Here is a 27914-nt window from a genome sequence, read left to right as displayed (position 1 = left end):
TACTGCAATTGCTTCTACTGTCGGACTAGCGCCGGGTAACCTGGCTGCTAATGGAATTTCCCCGCTGTGGGACTAATAAAGGCTTTCTATTCTATTCTATTCTATTCTATTCTATTCTATTCTATTCTAAAGATGTGTATTTAAGCAGTGTGTTGGAAGATGGAGGATCAGAGAGATGACTGAATGCTCTGTTAACGTTTTACATGTCGTGTAAGAGGGTGTGAGGGAGGTAGGATACAGTAGATGGCGGTAGTGTAACTTTAAGGATGCGAGTCGCCGTAAAACACTAAAGAAGAAGAAGGGGAACACCACCGAAGAAGAAAAAGACTAGGCGAAAATCTTTGAGAGCTGTTGTCTTTGTTCTGTTCTTAGAGCAGAGAGCTACTGGATTCTAGGAACCGAGACGAAAATGGATCAGTACAAACTGGAAATGAAAGAAGAGGATGTGGACGTCTATCAAGAACAGAAGCAGAGCGATACGGAGCAGCAGGACCCGAGTTTAACCGAACAGGACCGGTCCATCAGCGGAATAAAGGAGGAACGGCAATACCCGACTTTAACCGAGCAGGACCGGTCCACTATTGGAATAAAGGAGGAACAGCAGGACCCGAGTTTAACCGAGCAGGACAGGTCCATAACCGTAATAAAGGAGGAACAGCAGGACCCGAGTTTAACCGAGCAGGACAGGTCCATAACCGGAATAAAGGAGGAACAGCAGGACCCGAGTTTAACCGAGCAGGACCGGTCCACTATTGGAATAAAGGAGGAACAGCAGGACCAGAGTTTAACCGAGCAGGACCGGTCCATTAGCGAAGCTGAGGAGGAGCAGCAGGAGCCGAGTTTAACCGAGCAGGAGCAGCAGGACCGTGACCACGCTGGTTCCACAGATCAACAGGTCGGTGCTGTTTCACCGCTAAAAGCGGCTCATAGCGACACTAATGCAAAGATGTGGATGTTGTGACAGAACAAAGTAAAACCAGGCTGTGGATGCGTGGAAACATACAGACGCTGCTCTGCAGAGGAGAGGAGCGTTTGTTAATAATAACATATGATAATAACTAATGGAAACTGACCGTGTGTGCGTGTGTGTGTGAGAGAGAGACTGGGACATATGTGTCTACATGTCCTTCACAGGGCACAAACATTTCTATGAGGATCAAATCATCTTTCATATTTTTCTATAATATTTTAGTATAAATATTACTGTTTTTTTAATACCATCCACACCATATGACCTACTGGTTCAAAACCTGCTCCAAACTGTGTGTCTACATGTCCTTCACAGGGCACAACCAGGTTTTGAACCAGTAGGTCATATGGTGTGGACGGTGTTGACAAATCACAGTAATATTTACACAAAAATATTATAGAAAAATATGAAAGATGATTTGATCCTCATAAAAATAGTTGTGCCCTGTGAAGGACATGTAGACACATAGATTGGAGCAGGTTTTGAACCAGTAGGTCATATGGTTTGAACGCTATTGAATTAATAATTTCTTGAAAATCCAAATAATTTATCGACGTTCCCTAAGTCAACGTCTTCATGTGCCGAGCGGTCTCGTTCTGTGTCCGCTTAGCGAACACGAAACGCGGATCGCTTGTTCAAACACGGGCCGCTTGTCTGGAGATACTTTCGGTCGAATGTCTGTTGAATGTCCAACGTCAAACTAACTTCACCGCGGTACATATTGCAGTAAACACAGGCTTGAGCTAAAAGGCAGCTAATTAAACTTTGTATAAATAATGGAGATGAGGCTAACTGTGTGTTAGCGGCTACAGCGACCTGACTAGTTACAGTAAGACACACTTTTAGACAGATGGATGCATCTTTGTTGTTGTTGCACAAACGTATAGTTGACAGTAAAAAATTACTCAATAATCAGTAGCACTATAAACAAGATATAAATCAATGTTAGTAAGTGCACCATATAAGAGTTGTTGTTGTTGTTGTTGTTGTTGTTGTTGTTGTTGTTGTTGTTGTTGTTGTTGTTGTAGTGTATGCTGTCATTCCAGTAGAAGGCAGCTGGTTCAGTCATGGTGTTTTGTTCCATTGATTAGTTCTGTTCTACTGTAGTAAACTGGTCTTTTTGTTCAGGATCTCAATACCCTGAATTTCTTTCCAGAGGGCCGGACCCTGAACACTCCGTGTCCTGCCTTTGTGCAGACCTTAAGGGATTCTTCACTGCTGAAAAGCATTTTATGCTATAAATATTGAATCGAATATAATTGAAATATTGAATAAAATACATTTTATTACTAATGTATTTCATGAGTGTCACAAGCCATGGCTTTTAACTACACCTGAGCTAGCTCATGACAGTGTGCAATATCAATTGCCTTGTCTAGTGTTAGCCTTTGGCTAAGTAGCTTTTCTCTAACGTGAGGTGAGTAAGTGGCGGATATAATTTGGTCCCTGACCTTTTTCGTAACCAGTCTTTTACGAACAGCTTGAGCTCTGTCACAAATTGCTCAAATTATTAACCACTCCCTTGTGTTTTTTCGTGGAACTTGTACCTGGCGAATATTGGGTTGCTTTTGGCGTAAGGTACGCTGCAAATCCATCGTAGTATGCCTTTAGTGATTTACCTCTTTTTATGTGGTGATGGTGAGGACACCTGCAGCCTCCATCTGGTTGAGACCTGCTACGCTCAAAGTCTTCCAAATAGTGATGAGAACAAAGATAACTACATATCCTCTGTGATTTGTCTACAACTATACCTGTCTTGCTGCAGAAACAAATCTTCCAACATAACCAAGTTTACTACTGTGGTGGAAATTTTTCCATAAAGAAGCAGATGAGAGAGTTGTCCTTTTGTGCGATTTATTGAAATAATAAAGAAAGGATAAAATAAAAATAATGGGGAAAGCAAATAAAAAGCATGGATGTTGATCGTGCACATCAACAAACCAAAAACCAGCTGGGGAGATCAGTGCACACACCACGGAGGTATAATGCAAAGAGCCCACGATCCTCAAGTTGCTTCTGCCTTTTAACCTTTTTCCCTGGACCTGGTGGAATCTCCTTATCACACTGTGGGTGAAGATGTTCATATTACACAGGGAATAAACAAGGCTACAGCCTTGGGTCTGGTGAGGCATCAGACAGAAAGGAGCCAGAGCCCAGGGTTAAAAGGCAGACTCAGGCCATGAACAATCGGTCACCTTGAGAGGGAGATAGATTGTCTGTCTGAGAATGTTCAGTTCTGGGTCTAATCAACAAGTACAGAATGCATGGTCACTATACAGAGTCAGAAATGAACACAAAAGCATTAGAGTACAATTTTTCCATTACATTTCCCCCCTTTTGATTACACATTAATCAAACATTAAAAGAATAAAAATTGTCAATCGTGGCATTCATTTTGTAGTAATAAAGCATTCTTTAAAAATGATTCGTTAAATGTATTGTTTATAAAAATGTAAATGGCGTAGGGATAAAAGATTGTGAGCTGTTTTTGTGGGTAGTTATACTAGAATAACCCTTGTGTATGAGCTTTGGAAAGACAGGGACATAAGCCTATAATCAATCATATCACGTTCAGTCAAGCAAAAATGGGAAGAGGGTTATATGTTGATTTAAACTATTGTGGCGTCAGTCTCTGTGTCACTACCATCATCATCGGAGTCATCTTTGTGGTCCTCGTTATCAACAACAACATCATCCTCTACAGAGTCAGCATCAGAACCAATGAGTGAATCGGTATCTGGATTCCTGAATGTAGTGCATTGTGTCATTTGGTACGAAAGCGCCGCTGATATCGCGCTTGGATCTATAGTGAACAAATGTGTGAGTTCTCCAGAAGTACGGGAATGTCACACGTGTCACCGCAATGGTTGATATGACAATCATTTTTATCTTGTCATTTTGTGTCAGTGGAAGATACAAATTTGTGTGTAAGTGTGAATCAAGTGGAAGCATAAAATGCTTTGTTTAAGAATAGTGGATGAAATCACAGAGAGGTATACATGTAAATCAATCACATAATTTAGAGCAAATATTAAAGTAACATATCAAAAACAACAGGGTCACAATCAATGTCTTCTTCTTCCTGTTGAACAGTAGCGTTAGATTGTTTCCAACCTGTTTGTTGACACCTTGACAGTTCGTTGGGGTTCTTCAGGTTGTGATCAGCTGATCACAGAGACACCTGGGATTCGTTATCACCGCCAGGTTTCCTCCCAATGTCGTCTGAGTCACTGTCACTCCCGTGATGTGAAGAGTCTACACGTCGTCCAGCGTCGGCAACTCAAGGCTGCTCGTGTGTGTGTTTTCTCAGGAGCGTGTGTGTAGATGTATGGTCTGATAGTGTGATTCACCGGCGCAGCTTCAGGCGGCGCTTGGCTCGCACCTTCAGCTGAACGGTCAACGCAGCCTCGCCTCAGTGCGTGTGTGAGCACAGCGAAGGTCGTCCTTCTCAATTCTTTTCGTCAGTGGTGGTTTTGTCGTGTGGTGTAGATGGAGGGTCATCTGTCGGATCCGGGACCTTCCTGCAGTGGCTGGAGTGGATCCAAGTCGCTCTTTCTGCGATCTTCACAGCCGTGTTGGTCGTCAGAAGGACTTGGAAGGGACCTTGCCACCGCTTTGAGTTCCAGTGCTTCCAGTGTTTTGTAAGAGCATCTAACATTCCCCCCTTTGATACATGGTCTAATCCATGTGTCAACTTCGCGAAATGAGGGAAAAAGTGTTTAGGCAGGCAAGGTTTGCCGTCGGGCCCATACCAAACGCCATGGCTACTGGTGGCGCCATTCGTCAGCCAGAGCTTGCGTTCCTGTGGGGTAGAGAATGTCTGAAGATCAGGGAGAGCAGAGGGAGGAGAGGGAGGTTGGGTAGAGGTGGAGGATAAGAGGCAGGGAGCAAAGGGAAGGGGAAGTCGGGCAGCTGCCTTCGCAGCAGCATCAGCGCGTGCGTTTCCAGCAGAAATGGGATCAGTGCCCCCAGTGTGTGCAGGGCACTTACATACAGCAATTGCAGCTAGTAACAGAATTGCGTCGAGCAGATCAGCAACCTTATCATGATGCAAGATAGGTTTGCCATCAGATTTCAAAAACTTTCTGTGTTTCCACAGAGCACCAAAGTCGTGTGTGACGCCAAAAGCGTATCTGGAGTCTGTGTAGATAGTAGCAGACTTCCCTTCAGCCAATTTACAGGCTTCGGTCAGTGCAATCAACTCCGCAGCCTGAGCAGAGTAATGTCCTGGCAAAGGGCCAGACTGTAAAACAGTATGAGAGGTGCAGACTGGTGCAGACAACCTGACAGTGGCCCGAAGCAGGGTCTCTAGAGGTGGAGCCATCAACAAAGAGAACGAGGTCACAGTTAGGAATTGGCACCTCCGACAGATCTGGGCGCGGAGTGCAGACCTGGTTCAAGACCGAAACACAGTTGTGAGGCTCGCCATCGTCAGGGCCTGGAAACAAAGTGGCTGGGTTAAACACATTACACCTTCTGACACTAATGTTTGGCATTTCCAGTAAGATGGTGTTGTATCTAAGCCATCGGGCTGTAGAAAGATGTGATGTTTTTTGTTCCAAAAGGATCAAAAACAGGGCATTAGGAACCAGCAGGGTGACATCAGAATAGCCAACAATGTCACGTGTCTGGTAAAGGTGTATGATTTTCCGTTGAATTCAAAAGCAAACCAGAATTGACTGTCTTTGTGGACGGGCACGCTGAAAAAAGCATTGGCCAAATCAATTACTGAAAAAAATTTAGCCTTGGGCGGAACCTGAGAAAGAATGGTGTAGGGGTTCGGTACCATAGGCGCGCGTGGTTGGACCGCCGCCTTTACTGCTTGCAGATCCTGGACAAACCTCCATTCTGTTGGCTGTCCTTTGTCTCTGATTTTCTTAACTGGGAAGAGTGGAGTCCTCACTGGAGAGTTGTCACATGGGACGATGACTCCTGCTTTCAACAGAGAGTTAAACACCGGTGATATTCCTTCAATTGCTTCTCTCTTTAAAGGGTATTGCTGTTTGCATGGTCTGTAGTCAGATTTTGGCGTGATGACCACTGGGTCACATCCTTTGATCAAACCTACATCATATTTGTGTGTGGCCCACAGGGAAGCTGGAACTTCCTGTAAGGCTGGATACTGCGTCAGAGCGTCCTCCGACAAAAACACGTGGTGTGGAGTGTGTGTGGAATGTTGAGGTACCAAGTGCACTGTACGCTGCGCATGAAAGTTAGACAGAAAAAGTTTTTTGTAAGCATGCAAGGTAGGTGAATACATCACATTCGGGTCGGAAGTCGTTTGCCAGTCTCCTTCCCGTTGACATCTGTCCACGAAAGGACTCAAGTCCTGCCATCTGTCTCCGTCATGTTTTGACAGAAGGACATGTGGATCTGTAGAATAAGCATCAACAAATCTCTCTTGTTCATTAGTGAGAGAAATCGCAAGCGCAGACCTATGTTCATCCCAAAAAAGAGAGGTTGAGGTCAGTTTGTCCGCATGTGTGCGTAACCATGATTTTTCAAACTCCTCATCAGGACCAGTGGACACATGTGCTGTACAAGACAGGTCAGATGTGTCTCTAAAGGTCGTATTCTGTGAGGAAACAAGCTGTTGAGCAGCCTGTATGAGGGCCTCAGTTACAGCCTCTCCCTTCAGCAGCTACTGATAAGAGTAGAGCAGCGGCTCTGAGCTGAAATTAACACAAACAAAAGAAAAATTATTTACATTGTCCGTGGTTGTGACCTGCACTCCCTCCGGAGTGGAAATCAGTGAAATACCTAAACTACACATGAGATCTCTTCCTAATAAATTAACTGGGCATAAGTTTGAAAGCAAAAATGAATGTTTGAGTGTCTTGCCGTCTGATGTCGTGCAAGACAGAGGCACAGTAAGTTTTTCTTTTATTGTCTGGTACGTACAGTAATTATTATTACTTCTCTCTAATAGTCGTCTTCCCTTTAATAGTCATTGATAGTCTGTTTCAGTCAGTTTGAGTCTTCCTATAGTCTGTTTTGTTTTTCTAACGTCTGGTTGTGTTTGTTTTTTCTACAGTCTGTTTTGTTTTCTTTTTCTACAGTCTGGCCAGACGAACCTATAGTGTACACAAATCTTTTTAAAAACATGGAGGATTTTATTACTGAATTTGTTGCAAGTTAAAACAGTTTGAACCCATCAGACTGTAAAGTCATGCAGCAGTTGTCATTTAGCTGTTTGTCATCATTTTAAAATCACTCTGTGGGATTTTTCAAAGCAAAAAGCGATTCTTCATTGCGAGCAGATAAGCATGAACATGAATTTGAGCGTGTATCAGCTGTAAGCGTGTTTCTTCATTGCGTGTATGAATGTGTGTGTGTGTGTTTGCGGTACCGTCTTGTACGTCACGTGAAAAGGAACCGTCACCTTCCTCCTTCCGCAACCATCAGTCTGATGTGAGCGCCAGCGGGTGAACCCTTTTGATGGGACAGTTGTTCCTCGATGAAGACCTTTCCTGGATCCTCAGATGCAGCTCTTTTGGGCCGATCACGTCTGAAGCCTCTCCTGTTGTTTCAACCAGTGTCTGTGTCAGAGCACGTCTTCTCTGCTGTTGCTCTGTGCTTGTTTTCCTTTGCTGATTGTCATAAGCAGGTGTCTGTGTCAGACACACACGCTTGTAGTAGCTGGTTCATCTGATGAGCCCAGAACGTGATGGCTGCAGACGTTGTGGGAGTCTGTGAGGCGTCCATGCTGTGGTCTGTGTCCTCCAGCTGCTGTGGTGTCAGAGCTTCCACCCTGTTCTGGTTGTTGGTTGGCGCTTCTTCTCCTTCGGTTCTTCTGCTGACGGTGGGAAAGGAGTCCAGATCCGGATTTACCCTCATCGCGCTCAGCTCTGCAAAAGGATACAAAGCAGAAACAGTGGGAGCGCTCTGTTTCTCATCATGCTGTGTGTGTGTATGTGTGTATGGTGGCGGTGTGCAAGCTTCCACAGAGTTGTTATCTTTTCTGCCAGCTACGTCACCACTTTCATCCTTTCTCCCTCCTAACTCTTTTTGGCATTTCAGTCTTTCCCTGCGTTCTGATTCTTTAACCCAAATCTCAAGGCATCTTTTGTTTAATTCAATTTCCTCTAAAGTTTTAACTTTGATCGTTCTACTTTTACGGAGCTGTTTCTCCTTTTCTTCTAATTTTTTCTTTTAAAGCGCGTATGTCCTTCACACTGAGTGATCCACCTTCTTTAAACCCATAAAGCTTTGTCCAGTCGTGAAGACATGACACGCACTCATCACCATATTTACGTCTCATTAATTTTGTAATGCTGCAGTCTGGTGGTGGAGACTTAGATCGCCCCGAACCCATCTTTCAGAGTCCCGGCGGTTTCCTGCCTTAGATTTTTATGTGTTCTGGCCGGAACCTTTTTTCGAAATTTCTCTTCCACGGACGTCTCCGTAGAAAGGGAACCGCTCAGATCAGCGACAGGGTTCTCGGAAGTGGTCCCTCACCGTCAGGCCTCTCTAAGACCCGGGTCCCTCGTATCTCAAAACCACTTCCCCCTGCAAACGCGCTCCGTCTTACAGAAGCCGTCTTTTATTTCCTTGTCCACTCCCTTTGGACTGCGCTCAGATCTACACACTGGTCTGTATCCTCAGTACAGACAAAAACAAGCTCAGTCCCACGAGCCAACCCTTAGCAACCACCGTCTCGGCCACCAGGGCAGACTTTGACCTAATTAATTTTACCCGAATATTAAATTTAAAATTAAAAAAATATATATATTATTTTTGGATGTTTTCAGCCAAATAGTCGTTTTAGAAATATTATTATCTCTAGTCCTAGTTATATTTTTCTTTTGTCGTTGTTTGTTTTAGTCTAGTAGGGGATGCTTAGAATTAATTGTTATTTGCCTTACTTTCCCTAAACCAAATGATCAGAGCCAAGTAAACCCCGAATAGCTAAAACCAATTTCAAACCCGTTTCTTTTTTTTTTTTTTTTTTTTCTTCAACAAGTCGCAACAAAACGGAATCTCTCTCACCGGGCCGAGTAGAGGTTGGATTTTGTGTTCGTTGGATTTTGAGTTCGTTGGATCTCGTCAGAGGGGATCCAGACGGGTGAGCAGTCCTCCCACTCAGAACAGCTGTAGAGGTTTGGAGGCTGAGCGACCCTAGTCCTCAGGACCGCTGTCCCTGATCACACCGTCCAGACGACCTGCAGCGGGATCCTGTTCGTAGACGCCAATTTCTGTGGTGGAAATTTTTCCATAAAGAAGCAGATGAGAGAGTTGTCCTTTTGTGCGATTTATTGAAATAATAAAGGATAAAATAAAAATAATGGGGAAAGCAAATAAAAAGCATGGATGTTGATCGTGCACATCAACAAACCAAAAACCAGCTGGGGAGATCAGTGCACACACCACGGAGGTATAATGCAAAGAGCCCACGATCCTCAAGTTGCTTCTGCCTTTTAACCTTTTTCCCTGGACCTGGTGGAATCTCCTTATCACACTGTGGGTGAAGATGTTCATATTACACAGGGAATAAACAAGGCTACAGCCTTGGGTCTGGTGAGGCATCAGACAGAAAGGAGCCAGAGCCCAGGGTTAAAAGGCAGACTCAGGCCATGAACAATCGGTCACCTGGAGAGGGAGATAGATTGTCTGGCTGAGAATGTTCAGTTCTGGGTCTAATCAACAAGTACAGAATGCATGGTCACTATACAGAGTCAGAAATGAACACAAAAGCATTAAAGTACAAATTTTCCATTACACTACCTACCCAGGACATGGTCTGTTTACCCTACTTTACATCCAGTAAAGCATTCTCATTGAAAGGCCCTGCAAAAGCTTCCATCCTCTAACCCTCAGGCGCTTTGAACTCACTCAGTAACCTATACATTGCACATAGGAGTGTGAAGATTAGTTTCACCTGCCTCTCTAGGTTAGATGCCTGTAACAAATTAAGATACAGAAACATATTACTGTAGTGTTTATTAAGAAGGATCAAAAAACTACATTTCTAATGCTGTAAATCCCGCACTCTAGGGCGCACCAGAATGTAAGCCACACCCACTAGATTTTAATTAGAAAAAAAGTTTTTTCATATATTAGAAAGATTGTTTTGTAACTTTTAATTACGTAAATTTTTAATCACGCCTATAACACGGCTGGTTAAAAAGAATAAAAAGTACAGCAGTGACCACAAAAGTAATCAATCACTATCTTAACGCTGCATTTTGCACATTAAAACCAACAAGGTCGTCGTCTTCAGTGTTAAAATGAAACTGTCTCACAATTACTTGGTCAAACGCACTCTTTCCTTCTTTAACATTTTGTTTACATTTACCTCGTAGCAGAGGAATCTGCTGCCGTGCCATGATTGACAGGTCTTTCCATCTCGACTTCTTTTAAGGTGGCAATTGTTTTGGCTTTTGTTGAGCACAGCAACTCCTACGTGGTCTGCGTGTAAGAATATATCAAATGTCTTTACCATCTCTTTTGGTGAACTAGCCATTTATTTAAGGCCGAAAGAAGAATCTGCTCCGTCGGCTCTGTCCATCTGACGCAGTCAGCAAGTCAGTCACATACGGTTGCTTCCATTCAAAAAGAAAAAAAAATAACGTAACACCAATAGCAAAAGCGGACAGAGGAGTCTCACCGCTAATGCATAACGGTGACTAAGGCCGCTTACAAGACACAAACCTCAACAGCTTTCAGTCAGACCGGCACGGTGTAAACATCTTGTATAAAAATCCACAAATTAGCCGCTGGAAAAAAGTACCATCTTATAGTCAGTTTAATTAGAATCAATGCCTTTTGTTACCTAATCTGTTATGCAGCGATTTGTCTGATTATTAAAGCAATTTATTTAAAATAAAATTATGTCAGAGTGTAACTAACTCAATCGGACTTGGCGTCCAGCTAGTTAATTTAGCAACCCTATCTTTTAGTGACTCTGCGTTGCTTTTTATATGTACAATGGTGATTGGGAGGACGTTGTCTGTTTACGTGGGACTGTTTGTTTACCTGACTAGCACAAGATACTCATCTCCATGCAGTTAGCATACGCAAACCCAATACGCATGTGCAACACGCTTCAACAAAACTTCCTGGACTGGACAACATGTGCTGTGATGGCTGCCCATCACAGACACAAAGCTCTGAGTCCGATGATGAGGACAGAATGGAGAAGAGAGAGAGAGAGTGGGGGAGAAGCACAACTACTGAACAAAAAGAGACAAGGTTAGTTGGATATAGAACAGTGATGGGAGGTTATTGGACAAGTAGTTAATTGTTAATTAAAATAATTAATTAGATAATTGTTTACCCACAATTTCTTCAAGAATTTAAAAAATAAAGGTTAAATTTGAAATGGGCCTATAGTAGGGTAGTTCTCGAGGGTCCAGAGTAGGTTTTTTCAATAAAGGTTTGACTACAGCCACCTTAAAAGCCTGTGGTACATAGCCTTTATGTTAATATTGGTGATCTGATTAAAGGTAGAACTTCTTGGAGTAATCTGGTTGGGATTGTTTCTAACAAACAAGTGGACGACTTGGAAGAGTTGATTATTGAGGTTAACTCCATATGAGTTATAGGGATGAAGCTGTGTAAGTAAGATAGAGGATTTAGTAAATTTAAAGTTGATGGATCTAGGCAGTGCTTTCTGCTGAATGTCTTCTCTAATGATGATCATTTTATTAGTAAAGTAGTTCATAAAGTCAGTGCTGCTGAGGACAAGATCAAGGTTATGGTTAAAATGATGAGTGGGTTCTTAATAGTGTCTATTAAGGAGTTTAAAGCAGTGCTGAGACAATTGCTGTCAACATCTACATGAAGTCTCCCACTACAATGAATTTATCTGTGCTAAGAACTAAGTCAAACTTAATGTATGTCAGGGCACAAGAGATTCGTTTTTTTTGTGTAAGAATGTTCAGTATTGAACCTAACCAACACATGACGACTGTATTGGATGAGAAAAAGCACAAAGGCAGAATTTTTCCTATTACACTTAGACAGGAGCTTAAGATAAGATTCAATGTCGCCCGCTCTGGCCCCAGGCAAACACTTAACTATGTCCACTGGATTCTCTAACTTCATGTTTCGGACTATGGAGTCACCAATGATCAGAGTGGGTTTCTCCGATGTGTCGCTGAGTGGGGAAATTCTGTTTAAAACATGAAGCAGTTGGTGGATGAACCGTGGGCGCCTGCCCAAAGGTACGTTTTTTACAAGCCGTAACCCAGTCATTACCCAGCTGCCTGGGGCCTGTCAGGGGACTGGTAGCAGCTAAGCTAGGAGGCTCCGCAAGATCCTCGCCTCAAAACCTGCAACTAGCGTACACTTATTATAGATTCAATTACTACTAACTTATCACTAAAGGAGGCAGAGGAGAAGCTAAACATAAGACGCACCGAACAGAGCGAGAGGGAGAGGAAAAGGAGGAAGCCATAGGAGGAAAGTAAGCTAGCTGCTACGCTAGCAGAGAAAACACTAGATAACAGTGAAGATTAGCAGGACATTTAATGAAAAGAAAGGGTGCTTGAGTGTTACAAGCTTGTTTTGCAACTCTTAGCAGTCGCTACCAGATATAAGACGATCATATAGCTTTGATAACTACATGTATTTGATTTTATGTAATCATTTTAACTCTCACATTGATTTAAATAATGGATTTATTGTGATATGTTGTTGTGTTATGGTGTGATGTTACCTTAAGCTTGGTGGAAAGAGAAAATATAGTTAATTTTAAATTTAGAATTAATTTAAATAAGATATTCTGATGAAGTGAAGAGGTGGGACTCCACCCCAAGCTCCAGCCACACAACCTGCACTCTCCGCCTCTTAAACTTAGTGACGCCCACAAGGTATTTAGTTATTGACAAAAACTCTTTTAGTCCGACTCCATCTTCCTCTCAACTACTTTTGTTTTGTTTTTGTTTCCTCGTACCCAGCTGATGTTGTTACGTGATCCAGGTGGTGTTTCCTCAAAGTGCTGTGTTAAAAAGGCCAATACCACTTGGACTATTCTCCCCGTCTAGGAGTGGTACATTCTGTTCAGACCCCCTCTGTATGCAGAAGTCACTAAGGACAGTTTTCTAAGTCTAGAGCGTTAAATCATTTTGATGCAACCGTTTTTGTTAATATATTGTGTGCGTCCATTGAGCTGTAAATCACTTATTATTTATTGTGTACGTTTGTGTTCCTATTCAGCATATAATATAAATCATATTCAAACTGGTTGGAGATCATCTGCGCATTTTGAAACTGTGTTTTACAGCACATTGATTGACATGCGCTCTGCAAGCCTAGTAGAGTTATCATTTGTGTCAATATTAAGTATCAGGTATTATTACTATTATTCTTATTGATACGTTCGATTTACAAATTTAGCAGACCTGTAATTGCCTTAGTTACGAGAGTTTAACTGGAGGAATTTTTGTAATGTGATGCCACCATGTTGTGGTGGTGGTATGCCTAACATGGTGAATCGGTAATGCCCAGTTTTATGGGGAACATTTGATGAGATGTTTTGTGCTCATGGTTGATTTGTAATTTCTTTTTCTTTCAGAAACCACACACACATGCACTCCAACACAGTGCTCTCTAATGGAGATTTTCTTGTTTTCTGTATCTGTCACTTTAGGGACACAGAGGAAGAAGAGCTTCAAGGCTGTATCTCTGTCAGCAATATAGCCAGGCCTTTACCAGACAGTCAGAGCTAGAGAATCATCAAAATGTTCACTCCAGAGAGAAACCAAGGGGGGCAGGGTTCCACAGGTCAAAGGATCTGAAAATTAACTGTTGTGTTCACACGGCAGAGAACCCTCACTCCTCTGAACAGTGTGGAAAGACATTTTCTACTAGAAGTACTTTACTGAGACACCAACATGTTCACACTGGAGAGAAACCTTATTCATGTGAACAGTGTGGAAAAGCATTCCCTCGACAGAGTGATTTACGGGCACACCAATCGATTCATACTGGAGAGAAACCTTATTCATGTGAGCAGTGTGGAAAAGCATTTTCTCAACACAGTCATTTACAGAAACACAAACGCATTCACACTGGAGAGAAACCCTATCCATGTGAACAGTGTGGAAATTCATTCTCTCGACACAGTACTTTACAGGTACACAGACGCATTCACACTGGAGAGAAACCTTATTCATGTGAACAGTGTGGAAAAGTATTCTCTCGACACAGTCATTTACAGGCACACCAACGTGTTCACACTGGAGAGAAACCTTATTCATGTGAACAGTGTGGAAAAGCATTCTCTCATCACATCAGCTTAGTGACACACCAACGTGTTCACACTGGAGAGAAACCTCATTCATGTGAACAGTGTGGAAAAGTAATCTCTCGACACAGTCATTTACAGGCACACCAACATGTTCACACTGGAGAAAAACCTCATTCATGTGAACAGTGTGGAAAAGCATTTTCTCAACACAGTGTTTTAGTAACACACAAACGCGTTCACACTGGAGAGAAACCTTATTCATGTGAACAGTGTGGAAAAGCATTTTCTATGAGAAGTACCTTGCTGACACACCAACATGTTCACACTGGAGAGAAACCTCATTCGTGTGAACAGTGTGGAAGAGCATTCTCTCGACGCATTAATTTAAAGGCACACAAACGCATTCACACTGGAGAGAAACCTTATTCATGTGAACAGTGTGGAAAAGCATTTTTTTCCAGAAATACCTTGCTGACACACCAACATGTTCACACTGGAGAGAAACATCTTTAATGTGAATAGTGTGGAAAAGCATTCTCTCAACACAGTGCTTTACAGGCACACAAATGTGTTCACACAGGAGAGAAACCTTTATTCATGTGACCAGTGAGGAAAAGCACTTTCTTTCAGATGCACCTTGCTGACACACCAACATGTTCACACTGGAGAGAAACCTCATTCATGTGAACAGTGTGGAAAGCATCCTCTTGACACCGTAGATTACAGGCACACCAACGCGATCACACAGGATTTTCTCAAACATTGTGTTTACACTGGAGACAAAACTGCAAAGTGCAGAGAAGCGTTTTTTGCACCTAAATAACAAACCAAGTGTTCACGCTGGCCAAAGATCCTATTTATGCAAAAAACTGTGAAAAAAAAAGAGCACCCGCAAATTCACACGTCAAATTAACAAATGTTCATGCATCACATAAATGTTCCAGAATGTCTAAAAAGGTGTCTGTTTGGGCATATCTTTGCAAGAATTGACTTTGGCCAATGGGGCGTCATTTAACTCGTTAGAATCTATGCAATTGGCCTAAAAACACCAACACATGATTGAAAGGACTCCCAGCCACTAATAATGGCCGATTGCATTTTATGGCCTTGGTACAAAAAAAAACGTGACCAAATGGTGGACCAATCAATTCAAATCAATTAAGACAAGCTCTTTCAGGGGCCTAGAAAGTCACAGCATGCTTGAGTAAAGTCCGAAAACGTAAGAACAACAGAATAGGGTCGGTTTACCTGTAAAATAGTTTTCATGAGCAGTCTCTTCTTTTAATTATTTTCCTGCATTAAACAGGACACACACCTGTCTCCAGCCAGAGGCCTGTAACAATTGCAGCACATTTCAACAGGGCAAAAGCTCAATCCACCGCTCCCTGCCTGTAGCTGCTCGAAAGCCAATAGCTTTTTTCTTTTTTCTATACAGGTGTGTGTTTGCAGCCGACTACAGCAACACATTTCAAGGGAACAATGGCTCAGTCGACTGGCTGAAGTCGTTAAAATACCTAGCTACTAGCTTGACACACATGGGTTACTACATTTAATATGTTAGTTTGGCGGGTGGCAAAGTGGAATATTGAAGATGGATGAAATATTTTAGTTTGCTTGTTTAAAGACATCATAAGACATGTACTTATTAAGGTGATGTGGGTATAAATTTTTACAAAATAATGTGAGCCCAGCATTTTAGCACTCTTGTTCTTGAAGCAGTCTGAGATTAAATTAATTCCACATACATACAAATGGTGAGGTGTGTGGCAGTGTTGCCTTCGTTGGTCCTTTTAAAATAAAAGTTATCCACAGCATTTACCATTTACCATTGTAACAAGTACAACAAAACTGAGAAGAGGGTGCTGCTTCTGTGTGCGCTGCCACTCCTGAAGTAAGTTAAGCAAGTAGCAATACAATCGGAACAATACTGCAGAAATGCAGAAAACATATGATACAAACAATATAAGAGTAGGCACAGTACAAGTGGAAACTCACTGGTATTTTTTTATGAATTTTTCAGGCTTGGGGGTTAGATAAAGGTCAGAGAGCAGATGGTGAGACTGGTCTTGGAGGGGAGGTGGTGTATCAGCTTAGGTATAATGAATGTCTATAAATGCATGACCGAGGCTGACCAAGATGTTTACAGATCAGTTTGTCCTTGAAGGGAGCCACGATAAGGGGAAGACAGTAGGAGCACAGCAGGTGAGCTAGATTTAACCCGGGAAGGGGAGATTTAATTGAAATTAATCCAGTGAATGTAAAGCATTTGGATCTATGACTTCTTTGTCATAAAGCTCTGTCTGCAAATGATCTTAATCAGGTGTGTCAGTTGGCTTTTCCAGCTTGTCATTGACTGAAAACACCTTGTTAAGGTAATCAGCAGGAGTTGGGGCAGAGAGGGTTGCATGGATGTATATAACTAACTGCTTTGTGTTTGTTTATTTTGTTTCTGTTATTAAAAATAGTAAAACCAATTGGCCTCTAAATGTTAAGTAGACATTCTGTAAGTTGAAAAAAAGAAAACATTAAACACACCTGTATGTGGAAAAGTGAAATTATGCGCTATTTATATGGTGTCCATAAGTAAAAGGTGTTTGTCAATTAGGCAAAATTAATATAGATTAAAGCTGTATTACTGCAAATTAACTGTTTTGCTGCAAATAATCTGTCCCAGAGTATCAACACAAAAGTGGATAAGTGAAATTCTGTGAGTGGACAAGCAAAATTAAATGTTGAGAAATTTGAGCACCATACAGTAGAGCAGTTTGGCAGACAGATCTCTTGTTCTCAATAAATTAGTGATCAATATTTAATCTAGGAATATGTAAAACTGTTCATTGTTAATTTGAGTGGAAAAGGAAAATGTTTACACTAATCTTGGGATGAGTGAATCCGAATATGTTCGCGTGCATACAGTATGTAAATTTCGAGCCTTGTTCAGTGTTGGTAGTTAGGGGTGTATGTCTTTTCTTCTTGCCTAAGGTGCAGTGGTTGTCTGTCAGTGAATATACACAAAGGAGTTTATGTGTGTGTCTGGTTGAAGTGAGAGGTTTCTGTTACTCTGATTTTCATATAGTGCATCTGGTTGCCTAATGACAAATAAAGTCAAATTTGGTAGGTTTTTTTGTCTTCCATTGGCTTCATTTTAACAGTATTAGTTAGATTCTTGTACTGTTGTTGAGGGAGGCTGAAGGTTGAACTGGTCACTGTTACTTACTTTAAAGAGAAGGAAAATTGTTTTGTAACTCGGTCTCCGAAGTTTGCTCACAGCTGTGTAAGGGAAAAAAAATTGTTTCTTTTCTATACTGTTACCATACAGTTTGTGCCTTGTTATAATTAGATTGAATGTTCCCATGAGGGCTATTAATCTCTTTTGACTTGTCGTACACCAATTTTATGTATCTGACAAGCTTGTTTGACTGTTCCATGGTTGTCTCTGCCTGGCCCTCCCTGGATCTGGCTGTTATCTGATTCCCAAAACAAGCAGAGGAGCTGTGTCTCTCTTTGTCTGTAGACGTTTTTGGCCCCTTCACTCTGAGACACCAGTGGTACCAGGTGGAAAAATGGAAACATCTCCACAGGGATAAATTGGTACCTCCAATTTGATTGGACTAAAGAGACATTCCACTCTGCCAGAGAAGGGGACAAAAAGGTGAAACAAATTGATGATTGTGTGATCTTTACCTCCATGGTGTATGTTCTGATCTCCCCAGATGGTTTTTGATGAGCTTTGCTCATTATCTTTTACTTTTCTTTGTTATTACAATAAATTACACAAAAAACAACTCTCTCATCAACTTCTTTATTGGAAAATCTCCACCACAGTCATCAGCACTAGTAGCAACTGCTTCTAGTATGTCTGTGTGTTAGGAAGCAGCTCCCGTGCACCCGTGGCTCAGCTTCACAGTCTTGTGATCAAAACTACTACTTGACTGTTCCTGTCACTTTACGTCCAAGGTTTTATTTTTAAGGATTTTGTATAGGTACAGTAAAATAAATAAAACACATGAATAACTCCAATAATACACCAGTAATATTTCTTCAGCAGATACTTGTGGGTGGGTATTTCTGCAGTGGTTTGTTTCGCTTTTGCACCTGAATTATTCTTTTATTCAGGAAAATTAAAACTCATCAGCTACGTAGTCACTACCAATTATTATCAGGCCAGTTGCCTCTGCCTGGGGCCTCATGGGCAGACTGCCAGAGACCTACCCTCCTGCTTTCACAAGTTGCATTGATCATGCATCAATGTCTTTCTCACCTTTTGGGTGAACAATGTTAAGCTACAGCTTTACCAAGCTTGTAGTGGGACAATATACACCTGAGCTGATAAACAGGCTTTCCAAATGTAGCTGTAAGTATTACTGGTATTTATCACTGTCAATATCAATAATGTTTGATCATGGTAGTTTTGATGTTATACAGGTATGCAATGGCTATTAATAAATTTTGAGATTATAATAATGCATATGTGTATGTTTATGATATATGTATGTTTGTATGAGTGTGTGCACATACCTTAACACTATTATTAGCAATAATATTAATTTCACAGGTAAACCACAGTAGTTTAGTTATTGTTGTTGCTTGTTTAGTTATGAAAGTGTCAGCCTAAGGTACATTCCTCTTTATTTATTCTGTGCCTATTGTTTGCTTAACTGATTTGTTTGGTTTCAGCAGTTGCTTTCACATATGAATGAATAAACAAATAAATATCCAGATCAAGCCATTCCTAGTTTCCTATTATTTTTGCTTGTATGTGTTTTATAGAGTGTTGCTAAATAGTGACAAAACAATTTTGATATGATCCCTTTAGTTCAATTATTGGAGCAACGTCAGAACTACATTTGAAGCTTTGATAATGTAATAATGTATTTGATTTTATGTAATCATTTTAACTCTGAAAATATATTTTCTCCAATATCCCTCCATGTTTGTCATTACAAGGACAATTAAACATCAGTATCACACCTCTCAATCAGTTTTCAATGTGAACGTCACATCATTGTATAAACCTTTTAAGACCTTTTGTAAAGTCTTTCATGGTAAGGCATGGGTGTAACATAGTGTCAAATGAGAGGATGAATGCGGCATGTGAAAACACACAAAACAGTTATCGTACACTCTAGCTAACACCTTGACATAATGATACCACATGTTGGTCTTGAACGGGTGCTTGTGGTTGGGGTCCAGGTCCTTCCAGTTCCAGTCATCCACTGGTGTACCAGTCCAAATGTGGGGATCTGTTGGTTTCTTCGGCGACAAAGGTTTTGATACCGGTCGACTTCCACCCCTACTCAGTGCCAACCAGGGGAATCACTCTCTTGCAGTGGTTTTGATGGATCCACGTAGCTCTCTCCTCGGTCTTTACAGCCGTCGGTGTAGTGAGTACCACAGTGTATGGCCCCTCCCACCGCGGACTTGACCATGTCTTTCGTTTGATGGCCTTGATGAGGATCTGGTCATCTGGCTTGATCTTCTCCTCCTGCTGAGAAAAAGCAGTATCTGGCAGCTTATTTCCATTCACAATCTCTTGTTCCTTCAATAGGTTTGCCATCCACTCTGCTAGTGTCTGGCTCTCCTTCTTCTCTTTGACATCCTGACTGTTTGACTGTTCCATAGTTTTCTTTTGTCTCAGTTTAACTGTACCCTTTGTGCGTTTTACCAGCCCTGCACTCTATGGGTGGTAAGAACAATGATTTTTCAACGTGATGCCTAAGTGGGTGGCCACTTGTCTTATCACTTCGTTCATGAAGTGTGGCCCATTATCACTGTAGATGACCTGTGGAATGCCATGTACAGGAATAATAATTTTGCACAATGCTTCAGTAATGGTCAGTGCATCAGCATCATTGCTTGGCACGATCTCAACACACTTGGAAAACGGACATATCAACACAAGACAGTATTTGTAGTTGTTGCATTTGTTCAACTCAATGAAGTCCATGTGTAGGAACTGAAAAGGGTGAGAAGCCTCAGGAAACTGTCCTCTCTTAGGCCTCTCATTCCCCTGTGCATTATGTTTACAACATGTTAAACAAACTCTGCAAAACTGTTTGGCATAGGAGTTGAACCCATGTGTGAAAAAGTGCTGTTCCGTTCTCATTATCCCCCCCTGTGGAGACATGGCAAGGCCCATGGCTCAACACAGGAACGGTGTAGAACAGGTTTCGTGGTAGAACCGCTTTGGAATCTACTTTGTCAAATCCATCGATTAAACCTGCGCCCAGCTTAATCCATCGTTTCTGTTCAGAAGTCGGTGATTGGCTTTGCATATCCTTAAACACCTGGATGTCTAAAGGTTCCTTAGGACCTTGTGAAATAGCTGTTAAGGTCCAAGCACAATGTCTGCCTTCTGCAGCCTCTTTTAGCTATTTTGTCTGCGAAAGCGTTGCCCTGTGAAACAGGGTCTTTCTGTTTGGTGTGTGCAGCACATTTGCACATAGCAATGGACTTAGGTAATAACACGGCTTTTAGCAAGTCTTTCAACAAATCCACATGCTCCGCTGGCTTGCCAGTAGAGGTCGTCATTCCCCTTCGGGCCCATTGAGCTGCGAAATAGCGAAGTGTAGAAAATTCATGCTGGCTTTCAGTATAAATCCTTACATCAACATCTCGTCCTGCTTTGCATGCTTCAGTCAAAGCTACTATCTCTGCAGCTTGAGCTGAAAAAAGTGACGGAAGTTTTCCTGCGTGAATCAGACTGTCATGGGTCACGACCGAGAGACCTGTCTGAGTCTGTCCAGTTGATGCTGTGTTGTTCCCCTTCCTCTTGTGTTGGAATTAGTGAAGAAGGGTTTAGTGTGTTACACCGCTTGTTGGTGATGTGCGACTGTGACATAAGTGTTGACAGAATCGAAAGGTGCTTTGCAGGTGACAGGAAGGACATCTTGGTCTGTGTCAACAGCATGTCTACAGCGTGTGGTACTAGCAGCTCGAGGGTGTGAAACAACACCACTTCCGCTGAACAGTGCACTGCAAGTGCAGCTGCACACACTGCTCATACACAAGATGGTAAAGCGCATGCAACAGGGTCTAAACGTTTGGAATAATAAGCTATGTGCCTGTAGCGGCCTCCTGTTTTCTGGGCCAACATAGAAGTCATGAAATGGCCTTTACAATCAACTGTTTGGACAAACGGTTTTAAAAAATCTGGTAAACTCAGTACTGTAGCACCAGCTTTTTCAGCTTCTGGAGTCCATTCTATAGTCTGTTTCATAGACAAGGATTGGGAGTAGATCACATCTAACAACGATTGTGTTATTTGTGCATAGCTCGGTAACCATAGTCTGCCGTAGTTGCACAAACCTAGAAACTGCATCATCTGCTGTTTCGTTTGTGGTTTAGGAGCATCTAAAATAGACACTTTTCTGTTGACCGCCAAGCTGCGACCGCAAGGAAACAGTTCATGTCCTAGAAAGGTCACTTTCTGTTTGACCCACTGCAACTTTGAAAGCGAAGCTTTGTTCCCAGTCTTTGCTAGATGACGGAACAATGCAAGTGCAGCAATCTTGTTGTTTTGCTTAGTATCAGAAGCAATTAAAATGTCATCCACATAGACCAACAACTGACTGTGGCCTGGCATTTCAAAATCTGTAAGACAATTCTGTATTTCTGTAGAAAAGATGGTTGGGCTGTCACAATATCCCTGTGGTAACCTGGTGTAGGTGTATTTCTTTCCCTGATAAGTGAACCTAAACCATCCCTGTGATTCTTTAGCTAATGGTATGGAAAAGAATGCATTGCTTAGATCCACAACTGTGAACCATTGCTTATCTGGTTTTAGCAGGTTAAGTAATGTGTGGGGATCGGGCACACACTGAGCAACTGCTTGGTTCACTGCTCTTAAATCTTGAACCATCCTCCATGCCCCTGACTCTGCTTTCTTAACTGAAAAAATCGGACTTTTACACTGAGCATCTGGGGATTCTATAATAATCCCTGCTTGTATCATATCATTTATGACTGGTTTAATACCGGTTAATGCATCTGGTTTCAATGGATATTGACGTATGCGGGGGCGGTAATCAGTTTTAGCTTTAATCACCACTGGTGTGGCAGTGGTCATTAATCCTACATCTGCTTTCCCTTTCGACGAAATAGAAACTGGAACTTGTGATAAAAGGGGATCAGGCAGTGTGCACGAAGCAAGTCATTCTCCCGTCTCATGTGGGACATCCAAATAGACACGGGGTGAGGTAGTAACCACCCATTCTGCACTTGGAAAAGTTTGAGTGCCTGCTTGGTGAGCTGAACTGCACACCCTGTTATGCCCTTTCGGTCAGTGTACATGGCATTTACAGTGACGCTCTGGGGGCCCAAACTAAAAATCTGGTTGTCATAATTTAAATCTGGCCCTTTTGAATGTTTGTATCTCAAGGTAATGTGAAAACTTCTCTAAAGACTGAGGTGTAAAGGTTCCCTTCTGACACTTAATAGCTAGGGACAATAACTGTTCAGAAGTGTGTGTGTGGGGTCTGGACTTGGCAGATCTAATGTCCAGTAGTAATGTGGTTGTTCAATGCTGTGTAACGGTAGGGTCAGTATTTCTTCGCCCTTGCCTATAGCAACCATACCTTTCAAAGTGGGGACAATAGAGATTTTAAACCGTGTCATCAAATCACGACCTAGCAGGTTTACAGGACACTTTGGACACAGCACAACTTCGGCACGCCCAGACTCCCCAGTCTTAGGGTCAGTGATCATAATTGGCTTTGAAAAAGAATCTTTGGTCACCAGTCCATTTGCTGATTTAACAAACATGAGCCCGGAAGAACTCTGGAGTCCGGGAATTTGATCTCTCAGCATAGTTTTTTAGCTCCTGAATCGCACAAAAAGGTAAGTCATGTACCGTTAAGAAGGAGGTCTCTAGTGGGGAGCTGGTCAGCTGATGTATACAAAAAGGTGTCTACCGACTATGTGAGGTCCAGTGTCTCTGCATCATCACCTGCTGGCTTTACCAATTAACTATCTACAGTACATCTAGTCAGGTCATGTATGGGTTTTGTGGGGGTGGTCTGTTAAACTCTCTAGGATTTCTAAAGACTTTATCTGAGCGCCCAGGTCTATGGGGGCACTGTCTGGCATAGTGCCCTGGCTGGTCGCAGATGTAGCATCTACCTATTTTTCGGGGGCGCATCCTACCTTTCTCCTGTTCACCCACCTTTCTTTTGTGGAACTGCTTTCCAAGTACTGAGTTCTGATAGAAAGTGTTGAACTCTTCTCCTTCACCTTCATCTGACCTCCCAAAAAACCCAAACTCGGCTGCTTTGGCTTTCTGTTTCTTTCTTTTGATGATTTCAGATGCGTGGTGAGCATAGTTCATAGTGTTGGGGACACTTGCTGTGCGGTGGTTTAGGTCATGCTTTCGGATGAAGTCAGCTATGGTGTGGTGAAAACCCGCCATCAGCGATTGTTTTAGCTGCTGCTGATAGGCATCAGCGGTGTCCTCGGTTAAACCGCTGTGGTTTCGGAGCACTTCCTCTAACCGTGCTCTGTACTCAAACACATCTTCGCCTTCTTTTTGTCTGCATTGCGCAATTTTAGCATAGTCAGGTGTTTTCTTCGACAACTTTTTCATGTTTTTATGCACCTTCTCAACTTGGCTTCTCAATGCACCGCTTTAACTGGTAGATTTGTGTTGCGTGTATCTTTGCCAGTAAAGTCACCTTCCACTCTGTCCCAGTTAAAGGTCAGAGACTTTCTGAAAGTTTGATTAACTTCCCAGCCGTTGAGTCCAAACGAATCAATCAGCTGGCGATGTTTATCATCCCAGGCATCCAAATCTAATTTTGGGTCACCTAAGCTTTTGCACGCGTCTGTGCAGGGTCTGAAGACATAAATTGTCTCTCTGTGATCAAATGCACTTTTGCACTGTTGCCGCCCCATAATGCGGGTTTGCTTCTACGAGTGGATAGAATTCTCCATTCGCTCCCCCTGGGATGGGGTGGGTTGGGGGCTGGACCCCACCCATCACAATCGTAATTACTGTCAATTATGCTATGTTGTTGTTTGAGGGGTTTCAGATAAGGATAACGAATAGGTTCTCCTAACATTAAGGAGTGAAGTTTACCTTTGTGAGTTGTTCTGGTGTGGCTGGCTACGGGGTCAGCTCTAGCAGCTGCAGGTTCATTAATGTCCAATTTTTCTACTGCTCTCTGGCATTCAAGTAATTTCTTTTTCGATCTCAGATTTTTGATCTGGTTTCTGTCTTCTCTGTTCACTAATTTTCGCACCTTCACTAGCACAGATGTTTTTTTGTCTGGCTTCACTACAACAGCTCCCTGCAGGGTAAGCCGTTCACGCTTCATATCTAGTTTTTTCTAAATATCCTGTCTCAGCTTGAGTGCTTGCTCTCGCCACTTCACAGCCTCCAACAATTGCAGGTGTTTTTCTTTGTTTGGTGCTCTGCGAGTGTTAAGAGCGTCAACCTTTAATCTCTCAACTAGTTTCTTACATGGACCGCCGTACATCAGTTTGCCCTCAAACCCATACTTCTTTTTCCACAGTTTCAAAAATCTAGTACTGCCAGGTGCCAGGTTTGCCCTCAAACCGTAATTCTTTTTCTAGCTGTCCCAACAAAACAACCTCTTAACTTGGATCCAGACCCACATAGAACAAACAAGACAAACATGACAATCCCGGGGTGACTCCCACTAAGGAGTTAAATTCTTAACTTACCTGTCTTGCCTGACTGTTATCTTACTTGTAAGGATGCTCCCCATTAAATGGTCTTCTGATTTTTTCTTTTTCTGTTTCTCTGACTTTAGGAACACAGAGGACGAAGAGCTTTAAGGCTGTATCTCCGTCAGCAATGTAGCCAGGCCTTTACCAGACCACCAGAGCCTTATTCATGTGAACAGTGTGGAAAAGCATTCTCTCGGCAGTGTAATTTACGGGCACACCAATGTGTTCACACTGGAGAAAAACCCTATTCATGTGAGCAGTGTGGAAAAGCATTCTCTCAACAAAGGACTTTACGGGTACACAGACGCATTCACACTGGAGGTAAACCTCATTCATGTGAACAGTGTGGGGAAGCATTTTCTCATCACAGTGTTTTACTAACTCACAAACGCATTCACACTGGAGAGAAACCCTATTCATGTGAACAGTGTGGAAAAGCATTCTCTCATCCTGGTCACCTACAGGCACACCGACGCATTCACACTGGAGAGAAACCATATTCATGTGAGCAGTGTGGAAATGTATTCTCTCAACAAAGTACTTTACAAGTACACAGACGCATTCACACTGGAGAGAAACCCTATTCATGTGAACAGTGTGGAAAAGCATTCTCTCATCCTGGTCACCTACAGGTACACCGACGCATTCACACTGGAGAGAAACCATATTCATGTGAGCAGTGTGGAAAAGCATTCTCTCGACACAGTCATTTACAGGCACACCAAAGTGTTCACACTGGAGAAAAACCTCATTCATGTGAACAGTGTGGAAAAGCATTTTCTCATCACAGTGTTTTAGAAAGACACAAACGCATTCACACTGGAGAGAAACCCTATTCATGTGAACAGTGTGGAAAAGCGTTCTCTCAACACAGTGGTTTACGGGCACACAAACGCATTCACACTGGAGAGAAACCTTATTCATGTGAACAGTGTGGAAAAGTATTCTCTCGACACAGTCATTTACAGGCACACCAACATGTTCACACTGGAGAAAAACCGTATTCATGTGAACAATGTGGAAAAGCATTTTCTCATCATAGTGTTTTACTAAGTCACAAACGCATTCACACTGGAGAGAAACCTTATTCATGTGAACAGTGTGGAAAAGCATTCTTGCGACACCATCATTTACAGGCACACAAACGCATTCACACTGGAGAGAAACCTTATTCATGTGAACAGTGTGGAAAAGTATTCTCTCGACACAGTCATTTACAGGCACACCAACATGTTCACACTGGAGAAAAACCGTATTCATGTGAACAATGTGGAAAAGCATTTTCTCATCACAGTGTTTTACTAAGTCACAAACGCATTCACACTGGAGAGAAACCTTATTCATGTGAACAGTGTGGAAAAGCATTCTTTCGACACCATCATTTACAGGCACACAAACGCATTCACACTGGAGAGAAACCTTGATTCATGTGTACAGTGTGGATAAGCATTCACTCAACACAGTGGTTTACGGGAACACCAATGCGATCACACAGGGGACGAACCTTATTCACGTGAACAGTGAGGGAAAGCGTTCTCTCACAACAGTAATTTGCTCAAACATTGTGTTCACACTGGAGACAAAACTGCAAAGTGCAGAAAAGCATTTTTGCACCTCAATGACAAACCAAGTGTTCACGCTGGCCAAAGATCCTATTTATGCGAAAAACTTTTTTTTTTATCTGCCCAACTTGAAAGAGCACCCGCAAATTCACACAACAAATTAACAAATGTTAACGTGTCATATGAATGTTCCAGAATGTCTAAAAAGGTGTCTGATCGGGCATATCTTTGCAAGAACTGACTTTGGCCAATGGGGCGTCATTTAACTCGTTCGAATCTATGCAATTGGCCGAAAAACTTGAACACGTGATTGAAAGGACTAGGTTGATAGGTTGATGCTTGTTTGTCCATGTGTTGCAATGGACTGGCGACCTGTCCAGGATGTACCCTGTCTAATCCCCCGTATGGAAAGATGGATGGAATATGTTAGTTTGCCTGTTTAAAGCGATGTGGGTATAGATTTCTACAAAATAACGTGAGCCCAGCATCTTAGCACTCTTGTTCTCGAAGCAGTCCAAGATGAAATTAAGTCCACATACATACAAACGCTGAGGTGTGTGGCTGTGGCAGTGTTGCCTTCGTTGGTCCTTTGTAAAATAAAAGTAATCCACAACATTTTCCATTTACCATTGTAACAAGTGCAACAAAACTGAGAAGAGGGTGCTGCATCTGTGTGCGCTGCCACTACTGAAGTAAGTTAAGCAAGTAGCAATACAATCGGAACAATACTGCAGAAATGCCCAAAACATATGATACAAACAATATTAAAGTAGGCACAGTACAAGTGGAAACTTGCTGGTATTTTTTTATGAACTTATCAGGCTCGGGGGGTAGATAAAGGTCAGAGAGCAGACGATGAGACTGGTCTTGGAGGGGAGGTGGTGTATCTGCTTAGGTATAATAAAGGTCTATAGTTGTATGATCGAGGCTGAGCAAGATGTTTACAGATCAGTTTGTCCTTGAAGGGAGCCACAATAAGGGGAAGACAGTAGGAGCACAGCAGGTGAGCTAGATTCAACCCGGGAAGGGGAGAGGGACAGAATTAATCCAGTGAATGTAAAGCATTTGGATCTATGACTTCTTTGTCATAAAGCTCTGTCTGCTAATGATCTTGATCAGGTGTGTCAGTTGGCTTTTCCAGCTTGTCATTGACTGAACACATGTGGTTAAGGTAATCAGCAGGAGTTGGGGCATAGAGAGTTGAAAAAACAGCAGGGACAGCGACCCTCGATGGAACCGGTTTGAGAGGATGGAGAGAAACATGCAGTAAATGGGAGGGGGGTGTAAAGAATGTGGAAAAGTGAAATTATGGGCTATTTATATGGTGTCCATAAGTAAAAGGTGTTTGTCAATTAGGCAAATTAATTAATCAATATAGTTTAAGTCTGTATTAGTGCAAATTAACTGTTTTGCTGCAAATAACCTGGCCCAGAGTATTGACACAAAAGTAGATAAGTGAAATTCTGTGAGTGGACAAGCAAAATTAAATGTCGAGAAATTTGAG

At 42.2% G+C, this 27914-nt stretch overlaps 1 protein-coding gene and 2 pseudogenes across 1 annotated transcript in view; 2 read left to right on the top strand and 1 right to left on the bottom strand.

Moving 5' to 3' along the window:
* The window catches only part of LOC114851365 (zinc finger protein OZF-like), a 42768-nt pseudogene extending 20256 nt beyond the window's left edge, over positions 1–22512 (top strand).
* The window catches only part of LOC129603091 (uncharacterized), a 506300-nt gene that overhangs the window by 304277 nt on the left and 174109 nt on the right, over positions 1–27914 (bottom strand). The gene's annotated exons all lie outside the window — the stretch shown is intronic.
* LOC129602934 (zinc finger protein 431-like) lies at positions 145–26431 on the top strand (annotated as a pseudogene).

Source organism: Betta splendens, chromosome 2, assembly GCF_900634795.4.
Source record: "Betta splendens chromosome 2, fBetSpl5.4, whole genome shotgun sequence".
Classification (NCBI taxonomy): Eukaryota; Metazoa; Chordata; class Actinopteri; order Anabantiformes; family Osphronemidae; genus Betta; species Betta splendens.
Note: the sequence above shows the minus strand (reverse complement) of the source record. Positions and strands in the feature narration are given on the sequence as shown.